The sequence below is a fragment of the Dasypus novemcinctus genome, chromosome 29 (genome assembly GCF_030445035.2).
Source record: "Dasypus novemcinctus isolate mDasNov1 chromosome 29, mDasNov1.1.hap2, whole genome shotgun sequence".
NCBI lineage: Eukaryota > Metazoa > Chordata > Mammalia > Cingulata > Dasypodidae > Dasypus > Dasypus novemcinctus.
Genome location: NC_080701.1, coordinates 19,913,698 through 19,927,015, shown reverse-complemented (window position 1 = coordinate 19,927,015; position 13,318 = coordinate 19,913,698). Strand labels below are relative to the sequence as shown.

General features: G+C 48.9%; 1 long non-coding RNA gene across 1 annotated transcript in view; it reads left to right on the top strand.

The window, feature by feature from the left end:
- Positions 1–13,318, top strand: part of LOC131276542 (uncharacterized) — a 101,462-nt gene that overhangs the window by 73,855 nt on the left and 14,289 nt on the right. The window contains exons 3-4 of the long non-coding RNA XR_009184000.2: positions 3,886–4,085; positions 4,405–4,543. This is a non-coding gene — a long non-coding RNA (uncharacterized lncRNA). The remainder of the gene's footprint in view (positions 1–3,885; positions 4,086–4,404; positions 4,544–13,318) is intronic.

Here is a 13,318-nt window from a genome sequence, read left to right as displayed (position 1 = left end):
GGAACAAAACCCAGGACCTCCCATGTGGGAGGGAGGTGCCCAGTCGCTTGAGCCATCTCTGTTCCCTGCTTTGTTGCATCTCTCATTATGTTTGCCTCAGTGTGTCTCTTGTTGCATCATCTCGTTGTGTCAGCTTGCCACGCCTGCCCATCGCGTTATCTCACTGTCTTAGGAGGCGAGGCACCAGGAACCGAACCTGGACCTCCCGTGTGGTAAGTGGGAGCTCAATCACTTGAGCCCCATCTGCTTCCGCATCCTAATTGAGGGCGGTGTTCTTAGGGAAAGGGACCCAAAAGCAGGAGCTTGGGGGTGGCCTACAGGGCAGGGGCTGAGGGGATTGGTGTGGAGGAGGATCTGTAGGATCCTCCAAAGCCCCCCACTTTTCCACACAGAAAACAATGACTCCTGATTGGCCCTGAGCATAGAAGCAGTGAAAATCAATGGGAATAGAACTACAATCACGGACTGGTAACGAGATGCTTCCTCCCTCACACACAGACCTTTTCCCCATCCTCTCTCGGGTCCTTCGCATCCCAAGTAGTGTCAATGAGGACGACTTTAAATTGGATGTAAAGCTGAACTTGTAAACTGAACTGGATTTCCTCTTCAGCCTTTAATTACGTAAATTGAAAATATGCAGAAATATTGCATGAGCAGCAAAATGAACACCACTGACTTACCACCAAGCTTCGCTAGTGGTCAATGCCCTGGCTTAGTTGCCTTATCTGTGGCTGTATATTGATCTATGCATCTATCAATCTCTCCACCTAGTATAAAGTAAATTGCAACATTATGACACTTCACTCCTAACTACCTGAGCATGCATGTCCTGGAATTAAGGATATTCTTCTTTATAATCGCAAAACCATTATCACACCTAAAGAAAAGAATGAGAATTCCCTAATGTCATCTGTAGTTCATCTGTCTATCTATCTATCTATCTATCTATCTATCTATCTATCTATTTATCATCTATCTATCTCTCCCCCTCCCTCCATTGTCTGCTCTCTGTGTCCATTCTCTGTGTTTTCTTCTGTGACTGCTTGGTCTTCTCATTAGGTGCTCCAGGAACTGATTCTGGGAACTTCTGGAGGGGAGAGGTGATTATTCTCTTGTGCCACCTCAGCTCCCTGGTCTGCTGCATCTCTTATTGTCTCTCCTCTGTGTCTTTTTTTTGTTGTTGTTGCATCATCTTGCTGTGCCAGCTCTCCATGTGGGCCAGCTCTCCTATGTGGGGCAGCACTCCTTGTGGGCCAGCTTGCCACATGGGCCAGGCTGCCTTCACCAGGAGGCCCTGGGCATCGAACCCCAGACCTCCTATATGGTAGGCGGGAGCCCAATTGCTTGAGCCACATCTACTTCCCACTTCCCTGATGTCATCTGAGAACTGAACCAGAGTATCCCCCCCCTCCAAGATGGCTCCCTAGTCTATTTGCTCATCATTTTTGCTTTTTGTTTGCACTCATGGTCTACTCATTGTTTTTGCTTGTCATCTGCTTGTTGTTTTTTGCTTGTTGTCTGCTTGTCTGTTTTTGTCTTTTTTTAGGAGGCACTGGGAACCAAACCTGGGACCTCCCATGTGGGAGGCAGGCACTCAACTGCGTGTCTCCCTCCCTGCTCATTTGGTTTTGCTTATTGGTTTTGCTCATTGTTTTTGCTCAATGTCAACTTGTTTTTTTGCTCTTTTTGTTTTGTCTTCTTTAGGGGGCACTGGGAACCAAACCCAGGGCCTCCCATGGGGAGGTGGGTGCTCAATTGCTTGAGCCACATCCGCTCCCCTCCCTGAACCAGACTATTTTAATCAGTGACTAGAAGTTTGTGAAATCTGCTTGGGAAGTCATTAGCTCATCGGAGAGGGGTACTCAACATCTTACAGTCTGAGGCAGTGTTTGGAAGAAACAAATCTGTTTCATCCTTATATCCCAATGAATTGAGACTCCATAATAAGTTAGTTATCTCATTCGAGGCCCGGGGCACACAGAGGTCCTGCCCTCTTTGCTGTAGTGATTGTCCCCCACACTTCAGGGGAAGGTCTTTCTTCTGCTGTTGTGCAGCTCCATCCTTGGCTGTGTCCTGGTGGAGAGCAAAGGGGAGAAGGAAGTTGATTATGGATTTTCCTCTCCATTCATTCCCCTGAAGAGGGTCATATTTTGTGCTATATCAAGGCACATCCAGATTCTATCCTGCAGGACCAGGGGGACTCCAGGAAGTAGGCAAAGACAGCTTTAGTTCACTTGCACAGGCAGAACGAGCTATAGCCTGGGCCTCCTGTGTGTGTGCTAGAGTATGCAACTGTCAACAAGGGCTCTGAGAACGAGTGATGGGACCTGATGGGCGGGCAGGACATGACGAGGAAGAATCCAGGACGAGAAGCCTTTGGAAAGGCAGGTGCTGAAAATGGGTCTGGAGGTGGCGGGGTCCTCTCACTGGGCCTCTGGGATGGGCCTCTAGCTCATGGGGTGGCTGAGTTCCTGCTTTTAAGGAACTGCAATTCTAGCCTGGTTCCTTCGAAAGGGCCTCGGGTGACTGAGCAAAACAAGGAGAGATTCAGTGACAGAACGGGGCTGTAGGAATACGGCTCACGTGCAGGTGTCAACACAATGCTCCAAAGCAGAGCTAAACCAGTCCTGAGCCCCAGGGCAGCAAGGCTCTTCCAGCCCCTGGCTCTGGTCGGTTCCAGCCTGGAGACCTGGAAGGGCTGGGCCCACGTGTGGGGTCAAGTGACCCCACTGAGCGGGGAAGAGGAATCCAGGGTGATGTGGGTAAGAGGGCAGGAGGCTGCTGTATCAGGGAATAGATGAGGTCCATGGTGACTTTTACCTTCTATGGGCCCAGCAAGTATTTAACTGGTCATGCCCTGGGATAGGAACTATGAGGGAAAAAGAGAAGGAACTTAAGACAGAGGGTACCTGAAACTCAAAGACTCTACCTTCTGCTTAGCTGGGAGAAGCACCCACCTCAACGCCTGGTGCCTATCTAGATAGATGATCTAAAGGTTAGGTCGCCTCTCCCCTCCCTAAAGGAAGTTGGGTTGACCGTGGTTATTTGAGGGGATTTCCACCAGGGAAGTGTGACTTCCTTTCCTCTCCCTTCCACCTTCCTGAGCTGGTCTCCAAAGAGGGCCCCAACAAATCCCACCTCACAGTACTCATGCCCTCGTGCAGCATCCCCTTCCGTGTTTAATCTGAGAAGCCTCACGAGTCACGGTAGCCAATAGAATGTGGTGAAAGTTCTCTGTGTCAGCCCTGGGAGCTTCCACTGTTGAGCTTTCAGGAATCCAGAGTCGCCACATAGGAAGCCCAGCTACCCTGTGGAGGAAACCCACGGAGAGACCACATGGAGAGACCATGTGGAAAGTCCACGTCAAGAGAACAAGGCCTTGAGATCACACGATGGAGAGAAAGGCCCTCAGCCTGCGTGACAAGCTGAGGCTGTCTTCCCACCTTCCATAGCAACACCCCAAGCACGTGGAGAGGTCAACTGGGCCTTCCCAGCCCGGTCAAACCCCCACATGATGGAAACCAGGTGACTCCTCCTTGAGAACTACCCCCAGCTGAGCTCAGTCAACCACAGAGTCATGAGAATGAGCTCCCCAAGTTTTGAGGTGTTTATGCAGCAACAGAGCCAAAATAAGAGTTCCGAAAGCATATAGTTTAGAGCACAGGCTTGCCATACAACACCCATTGTGCCGGTGGGAACAGGGAGGAATTAACCCCAGCCATTGCGTCTTCCTGACCCGCCATCCTCCTGATGAAAAATCCAACTTCCACGAGAGAAAACACACACCTCATACAGGGCTGGGCGGTCCATGACATGATGAGCCGATGGGCAGGAGAATGATATTTGGTGGTGGCAGTGGTGACAGTTGATGTTGTCTATCTCTAGAGACATCTCACCTGGAGCTGTCCCCGGAGAAGGATGGAGACACCTTTCACTGCACAGCCACGGGGCCAGTGGGGAGCGAGCGGCAGAGGGCCGAGCCTGCCCCAGGCTGAAAGCAGCTCCCAGGGGCTCCTTTGAGATGATGAAATTGACTCATGGTGATGAAGAGCGGGCAGCCCTGTCCAGCCGCCGATCTTTTCCAGGCAATTATTTGGAAGTAATGAAAGCGAATGCATGACATTTAAAAAGAAACTCCTCTGTCAGCAGGAAAGCTGCCACATTTCCCTGCGCCTGGGAGAATACGCTTAGCTTGAAATAATGTTCATTTTAGCCAAGTTGTAAATTACAAGTGGGCTGGGGTCCGAGGGGATTTATTACTGTTCGGAAAGAGGTTATTGGGCCTTGTAAGCGGTGGTTGCATATGGTGCGTGTTACAAAGTGGCTGTGTCGTGAAGTTTGCAGCGAGGGAAAGTACCTCGCGTGCTTTCTTTTTCAGGCTTTCTCTTTTTTTTTTCTTTACAGCTCCTCTCTGGAGGCTTCTTAGTGCTAATGTTCTTCAGAAACACCAGCGATGAAGGGCACAGGGCTGCAATCTGTTTTACCAATTGTTGCTTGGATTTGATCTGACACTATTAATGACAAAATGACAGCAGGCCTGTTGGTAAGTGGTTTGGCTGGGCTCTCAGTCCCCTGGGCTGGGGGAAAGCCTGAAAGCTGCACTTGTAGAGGTGCCCCTGGCACGGTGCCTGAGCTGGCAATAGGGCTGATACGGGCACTGTGCGCAGTGAAATTGAAGTGGGTTGTATGTATGTGTGGTGGGTGGAACTGGAGAAGGACTGAAAGGATGGCGGCACCCAACAGCTTCTTTTAACCACACTGATGTCCCTCTTCTTGAGAAGGATGGAGGCAGCCCCCGTGTCGCCAGTTTAAAACAACTCTCTTTTCTGGGGTAACCCCATACAAGATGATCCTTGGCTTTGGAATCAGAAGTCCTGAATTTGAAAGCTGGTTCTGCTATGGACTCTTTATATGCCCTCAGAGAAGTGTGTTTTGAGCCTCAGTCTCCCCATCTGTGAAATAGGAACTTAGGAAAAACAAAACTGCCCTCCTAGTCTTGCCACCTTGCCTTGAGCCTTGACCCTTGACCCGAGATGGTCATGCAGGGCTGGGCAAGATGTAGGGTTTGCCTCCAAGAATGTATGGTCTGGTTGTAAACTGTAAATTTTGTAAGCTGTAAAGGGCATGCACATGCTACTCTTGTTTCATGGCACATTGTATAAGCTTGCTACTGCCGTGTAACAAGTTACCTCAACTGAGCAGCTTAAAAGAGCCCTTTTATTTTTGTCAGTTTCCATGAGTTTGGTCAAGGGTGCTCTTGCTCTTTGCTCAGGGTATCTGCAGGCTAAATGAAGCTGCCGGCTGGGGCCATGATCTCACCTGAGGCTTGGAGTCCTCTTCCAGTCTCATTTAGGTTATTGGCAGAATTTATGTACTTGTGGCTGTAGGACTGACGTGCCTGTTTTCTTGTTGACTGTTGGCTGGGGTTCACTCTCATCAACCAGAGGCCCCATCGACCCCACCTTTGGTCCTCTTGAAACATCAGTGCTTGCTTTTTCCAGGCTGGCAGGAAGGTGTCTCTCTGAATCTTTAACTTCCTATAAAGGCTCACCTGATTATATCAGGCCCACCTATGAGAATCTCCCTTTTGGTTAAACTCTAAGTTAACTGATGAGTAACCTTATTATGGGAGTGATATCTCGACATAGTCACCTTTCCTGCCCAAACTCATGGGGAGGTGAATTATGTGAATATGATCAAACATTAATTTTTTTCCTCATTTTCCTCATTAGCAAGGTGAACTTGGTCATGTCATTGAACCAAATCTGGGCTCATTTATTCATCTTTTTGAACACTGGAGAAACAATTGAGTTTGTTTTTAGAATTAAATAAGATAAATATCCCTGGACAGGATTTTTAAAAAGTGATGCTTCCATAATTTGTTAAGCTGCCTTTTGTTTGTTATTTTGTTTTTTTGAAGTTAAAATAAAGTTTGAAAACAAAGAAAGGTCCTTGACCTTTATATGATGTCAGGCTTAGTTCTTTCTCTTCTCTTTCTCCCCACCAGACTAGAGAGCCATTTGCTCCTTTGGTTTCCTATAGTCCCACAGGTAGCCCTTCCCTCAACAGGCTGGAATTAACCCTTTTCTTTCTTAGAATCATCAGAGAAAGACAGAGCTGGAAGGGCCACTGGGTATCATCCAGTCTGGCAGTTCCTATGAGAATGAGCTAAAGAACCACCATTTAAAGTTTTTTTTTAGTATTTTATTTCTTATTTTTAAAACTATCAGTATTATTTCATTTTTTAATGAATTGTATTTGGCTATTTTGTTGGCTTCATTTTTGAAGAAGTTTTTGATCACAGAAGGGTTACAGCTATGACAGGGGACGATTGTTGGTACAGGGTGTCAGTGATGAAAGATGCATGGGAGGAGGGCCACCTGGGCATACATATAAGGCATATAAATGTGTTCAGTTGTTCATGGGACATTGTCACGGTGGGTGGAGATTCACACAATAACTGAAAGAATATTGAATTCCCATCCTGGGGAGATCTGCCACATTCTCTAATGGAACAGCAAGAATTCCCTGAGTACAGGGGCAATGACTAGTGAAGGAGGATGGACCATTGATAGATCCTTGATATTGATGACTGTGCTTATGAACCTTTACTCTTGAAATAGAAATTCAGCTTAGTAATATAGGGTGCCTAAGAGTTACCTCCTGAGAGCCTCCTTATTGCTCATATGTGGCCTCTCTCTAAGCCAAACTCAGCACATAAATGCATTACCTTCCCCCCAGCATGGGACATGACTCCCAGGGATGAGCCTCCCTAGTACCAAGGGATTACAACCAAGGACCAAAGGGGGAAGAGGTAAAAGACAAAAGAGTTTATATGGCTAAGAGACTTCAAAGTGAGTTGGGATATCATTCCAGAGGTTACACTTATGCATGTTTCAGCAGGATCTCATTGACTGCCAAAGTAAATACTACCTCAAATAGTGGGGCTTGTGAGGGTGAAGGAAACATCCAGACACTATAGTCAGGGTAGATAGCTCAGGAGTTTGATGCCTCACCAGTGGACCCTACTTTGGAATTTATGCTTCCCTTTGTGACAGCATTGGATTCAGTTGTGGTTTCCTTAACATGGCTCTTCTGACCCTTCTATTTGAACCTATAATTAGTACTAGGGTTGATAGGTATATATCCAAGTGACTAAAATCTTTGGGCTATCCATGTGCCATCTGGGACCCAAATCTCAACAGAGTTGTAACACCTACTCTCCAGTTCATTGGATTCACCCAGGACAACTAATGAGGAGATGATCATGGACAAAGACCATCCCAAGGAACTGAGAGAGTCTACAACTGCAAGCAAGAGAGTCCTGTCCATCTGTCCCACCGGATCTAAGCCCCCTTTCAATTAGAAGTGGAGTGGTCATCACCTTTCCAGAATCCTCAGGATTGGAGAATGAATTATGGACTAAAGTAGACTCACTGATATTCTAGTATAGACATATTGTGGTTCTAGCAATGGAAAAAATTACATTATTGATGTGCAGGCAGTGGCCATTGGAGCTTTTGAGGGCAGGGAGAGTGAAAAACAGGTGAAATATGGGGGCATTTTTTGGGACATGGGAATTGTCCTGAATGACATTACAATGACAGATACAGGCCATTATATATTTGGTCATGGCTCACAGAATTGTGCAGGACAGAGTATAGACTATAATGTAAACTATATTCATGCTTAGTGGCAATGCTTCAATACCTGTTCATCAATTGTAGCAAATGTACCACACTAATGAAAGGTGTTGTTAATGTGGGAAAATGTGGGAGATGTAGGGAGTGGGGCATAGGAATCCCCTATATTTTTATGTAACATTAAAAAATATATATATATATTTTTAAAAAATCACCTGGGACCTTGTTTAAAATACAGATTCCCAGGTGATCCTGTTTCAGTAGGTCTGCTTTTGCATCCAGGAATCTGTTTTTTTTTTTTAAGTGAATGCTTCCAATGAATTTGGTAAGCAGCTAGGTTTTTAAAAACAAAAACAAAACAGCAGAAACCTTCAAATCTGAAGCCCCAAGAAATGCTTCGACCTGGCTATGGTGTGTCGCTTGCCTGCTTCGGAGCTGTCTCGGACTCCCAGCTCCTGCTTCCACCGTTCCTTCGCCTTCTCCTGGAGTCTACGGGAGGGCTGCCAGCAGTGAGCTTGCAGGGCCACCCAGGCCTCAGGCAACGGGTCGTGGCCTCGGTCCCAAGGACCCCTCTCCAGCCAGCCCCTGGGATGGCCTCTGGCGTCCTGCTGGCTTCACCTCTGCAGTGTCCTGGAGACTTTCCCAAATCTCACATCGACGCTTCTCCCAGCCACATCCTGAGTGGCGTGCCGGCCCAAATTGAGTTGTAGATGTGAATTATTTAGAGGCACAGGTGGAATATTGTTGTATCAGTAACACAGACTATCCCTTTGTGGCCTTGGGGCGGTCTCCGTTGCACCCTCCATCACTATCCTCTCTCATGAATAATGGAGGAGCTGAATTACTCTGCGTGGGGAGGATTCATACCCTGAGAAAACAAGGTTGCTCTGAAATTAATTTTCTGGACTAAAAGAGTGACAGGAAATCAATTAATCGCGTATTATTCTACACGGAGACAGAAAAAAGGAAACAGGGGAAATGGCTCCGGCCACACGTCAACAAACGCCCAGTGTGGTGGAGGGGGTTGTTGGGTGCTTACCTCAAATGGGCAGCCCGGGGTGTCCACGTATCCTGCCTGGGCGGGTCTCCAGACGTGCTTTTGAGGGCTTTCTCCAGGCTGCTTGGTGGGCACACATCTCCTTAGTCACCCCTGCCCACCTACCTCCCTCAGCCACCTGTCCACAGCCTGTTGAGCCTCTGCTCCCTGTGGCAGCCCTTGGAGAATTCTCCAGAAGCAATCTGCTCTCCCCAAGGTGGGCTCTGTGAAGAGATGAGGTTTTCTCGGCCCACAGCGCCTGCCTGTGTCTTCTTCTCTCCCTCAGGAGAGCCTCTCGCCCTTTGGGCCTGCTTTATTGACTCTGACCATAACTGAATCTCAAGTCAAGGTCTCATCCACTTACTCTCTCTCAAGTTCAAACGCCCTGGAGAACAGTGAAGTATTGTCTGGACTGTAGCTCCCCAGAGCTAAAGCCAAAGCTTCAACACTGGCCTTTCGAGAAGCCAGTCATTCAGTTTGCAGACCTAGGTCGGTGGGGCGTCGGACGGGGACGTGTCCTGCCCTCTGAAACCCCTGCCCTCTGCAGGTAGCTCTCGCCGGCCAGTTTGTAAAAGTGGCACCTTTTGAGTCTCTGCGCGTGGGTGGGGAAGGAGGCTCCACGGACCATACACCACACAAAGCCGTTCAGGGCCGTTTCCCTCCCAGGAGAGCACTGTTCATGGTGAGGCCCGTGCTGTGGCTCCAAGAGGGTCCAGCCTCCCTCCACGGGGCTCTGCAATTCCGCTCTGCCCCCCACCGAGCTGACCCCCAAATGTCCTTGCACTCTGGGGGCGCTGGGGAGGAGAGCCAGACAGGCCAGACAGCTGGACGGGCTGTGGGACGCCGGGTCCTCCGCCCCTTCTCAGGGCGTCACCCGAACACGAGGGCATAACGAGCGGGTCAGCGCTGGGGACTCGGGGAGCACGACGCTGCGGGCAGAAAGGGGACCAACAGTGGCATCGGTTTTCAGGAGGAGGGAGGGTTTTTAGATCTGCAGCAAGAAGGGTCCCCTGCCCACCATGGACTTCTGTTATTCCACTGGAGTTGACATTTTGCGGGGTTGAAGGCTGAGCAGGTCTGAGCCGTCACGCCGGTGTGTGCTTTCGGCTGCTGATCCCCCTGCACGTCGCCCTGCACTGAGTAGGAACAAATGGCCTGCTTCTCGGTGGCTTGTGTCCTGACACGCGGCATCTCGCCCCACGGCTGACATGGGACACGAGTGTTGCCTCCTGGGATTCTGAACGTGCGGCCTCAGCACTGCCATCCCCGGGGCAGCTGACAGGCAGGCGGAGGGCGCGGTGACTCCGGGGGACGGAGGGGCTGGGCTCCGTGGGGGGCTGCTTGGGGGGCGGGCGCCCCTGAGGTCGGGTGACAGGAGATGACAACGCCGCCCCCAGGCCGCCAGGCTGAACTCAGGGCGGCAGAGGCCAGGTGAGGGAGCAGCTGGGCCACCACTTCCTCCCTTGGAGGAGCACCTGCTTGGGACTGCAGATTGCTTAGGAATCTAATTTTTCTCAAGTAGTCATTTAAATTGCACCACAGGAGTTTTCCATTTAAAGGAACCGGATGGGGCGGTGGGGGTGGGGTGGGAGGAGGTTGGTACACGCTTGGGTGAGGAGAAATCTATTTTTGGCGATCTGGATTTTTTAGCCCTCCCCCTAACTCTTGCTAAGTTATCTGCTGTTTGCGTGAGAGAATCGCTGCAGCGTGCAGCGTCTGCAGCGCGGGCCTTCCCGAAGGGGACGCGGCTCCTGAAAGCGGGCGTGGGCTGCCTGCTCCAGGGCTCTGCGGGAAGCAGCCCCCGAGGCCCTCGGGCTCCTGCTCGCAGAGCCCCGGAGTCTGGAGAGCTCCGCCTCCCGGGTTCTGCTCCTTTCCTGGTGGGGGCGCAGGAGACCGAGGCTCTTCCGTGGTGGGATCAACTCTGATCCCTGCTCGGCAGCATCGTTTGGGTTGGGGTTCCCTGCCTGGTGGCCCGTTTTGCCCTGATGAGGTGTCTCAAGGCGCTGTCGGCAAATCCGACAGTCAAGGTGACATGACCTGGGGGTACCCTGGTTTCAGACTTGATGAATTGGTTAGATAAAGGGGTGGAGGTTTGGCTCAGGGTTAGCTGTGCGGACCGGGCTCTCCCAGAGCCCCCCGCTCCGTGGAGATTGCCAGGTGTGGAGCCGCCCTCTCCAGCTGGGGCAACTGGAAACCGACACCCTCGAGCTGCCCATGTTTATTGACTTACACCTGGACTCTATTTAGCACCTCATTAGAAAGGTGAAGCTCTCTGGCTGCCTGCTTCTCTCCCTCTCTCCTTTTTTTAGGAGGTTTCAGGGATTGAATCCAGGATCTTGTACATGAGAAGCAGGCGCTCAGCCACTGAGCTACACCCGCTCCCCAGTGAGAGTTGGTTTTATCCTTGGTCCGTTTTGTTTTTAGGAGGTACCAGACCTTGAACCCGGGACCTCGTACATGGGAAGCAGGTGCTCAACCACTTGAGCTACATCCACTCCCCTCTCCTTCTCTCGGCATGCTTTAGAGACTTGCTGAAATCCCAAGGCTTTGAGAACAGCTGCTCAAAGTCATGCAGGGCTGGGATGGGATGTGGAACTAGTGAAGGGGTGGACAGGGACTTCTGACATATAATCAACCAATGGCGGAAATCGAAAAATAAACCCAGAAGTACTGGTGGTAATAGTGCCTGACCCATGAGCTGCATTTCATGTCTTCCACACACACTGATTATGTGAGTGAGGAAGAGATGACTATTCCTTTTATTTATTTTTATTTTTATTTTTTTAGTACTATTACATTTTTTAGTCAATTTTTTTAATGTTACATTAAAAAAATGAGGTCCCCATACACCCCCCACCCCCCTCACCCCACTCCTCCCCCCATAATAACCTCCTCCATCATCATGAGACATTCACTGCACTTGGTGAATACATCTCTGAGCACCGCTGCACCTCATGGTCAATGGTCCACACCATAGCCCACACTCTCCCACAGTCCTTTTATACAGATGAGAAAACCAACTCTCAGTGTGTCTGAGTGATGTTGCCATAGGGAACCCAGACCTCTTGCTTTTCTATTCACCACAAATGTAATGGGGCCTGGTAGCCTGTGTGTTGATCAATTTCTTTTACAGACCCTAAGTAAAGACCAGCTGAGGTTTCCTTCCGCTTGTGCTCCCTGCTGATTGATAGGACGAGGACAGAAAGACAGCCATACAGCCAGACAGTCTTTCTACCGATTTGGTCCAATAGACACAGGACTCACATCATAAACGAGTCACAGGGCTATGGAGATCAGAATTGGGCTTCCCAAAGAACGAGCTAGAAAATAAGAGTTCAAGGTTCTGTCAGTTGGCTTCAGTCTACCTCTTCCTGTTGGCCATAAGAAGTAAGAAAAGAAATGATCACGTCTAGAGTACTATTTATGTTCTAGAACCCATGCCTGATGTTTCACTTCTATCACTTAAGCATCACAAAACACTTTTTTTTTTTTTTAAGGAGGTGCTGGGGAGTGAGTGAACTCACAACCTTGTACGTGGGAAGCAGGTGCTCAAACCACTGAGCTGCACCTGCTCCCCATAGACAATATACTTCTAAGATAGGTAAAATCATACCCATTTTACAGTTGAGCAAAGTGAGGCTCAGAGGGTTCAGGTGGCTGGTCAGTTAAAAACTGAAGCGAGTGAGAGCAACCTCAGTGTTGCTTGCCTTTGTCCCAGCCCCTAAAGAATAAAGTTGTTCGTCTATAGACTTAATCGAATCCGCTGATAATGTTGATTTTGCAACCATGCTGGCTGCTGTGCAGGCCTCCACCTCTCCCCACCAAGGCCCTTTCTGCAGGATGGAGAAGCTGATTCTGCAAAGGGGGGGATGTCAGGCCCTGTGTGTGGAGGCATCCCTCTGAAAGCTGGGGTGAGAATAATATCTAAGTGTCATCTAAACTCCGTAAGCTTCCTGGTCATGCCCCAACTACCTTTTATTGTTAATGACCATTTTATAATATATTTAAATAAGAAATATATTGTCTTAAAGTAGAGTTGAAAGGAGGCACAGTTATAAATGATGGAAAGAACATTTGTAAGTTCTCCTGACACCAATTGTTTACATCTTGAATCTGCATCCTAACCAATTGTGTGCATATGGGCAAATGAGTTGTCCTCTCTGAGCCGCAATATCCTGTCCTTAAGAAAGATATAATTTTACCTTCTTGTCTTACTTAGGTGGTGTGTGCATTAAAAGACATAATGCATGTGAAAAGTGCTCCGTGATTTGTAAAGTGTTACACTTAAATGGTGGATAACGCTATATACTTTTTTCTCATTTGCCTTCTTGGTTTCTAGAAAAATGAAGAGAACTCTGCACATTCTTCCTTAGAGTCCCCCCACCCAACTATTGCCTGTGCTTTGAGATAAAAACGTTACCTAAAGGAAAAATTCTTTGCAAATGCACAAAGGCATCTTTAGACAACAGTGGTTGTCCACTAGCTACTTAAGTTGGGTAAACTTTTAAAAAGCTATAAGATGCCATGAAGTTGAAGGCAAGGAGCCCTTGGCAGGATTCTTTCCTAATGAGTGCTGTGAACACTAAACTGAGACCGTTGCAGGGTTGCATGGCAGTGGAATTGTTTGCTGTGAGTCTAG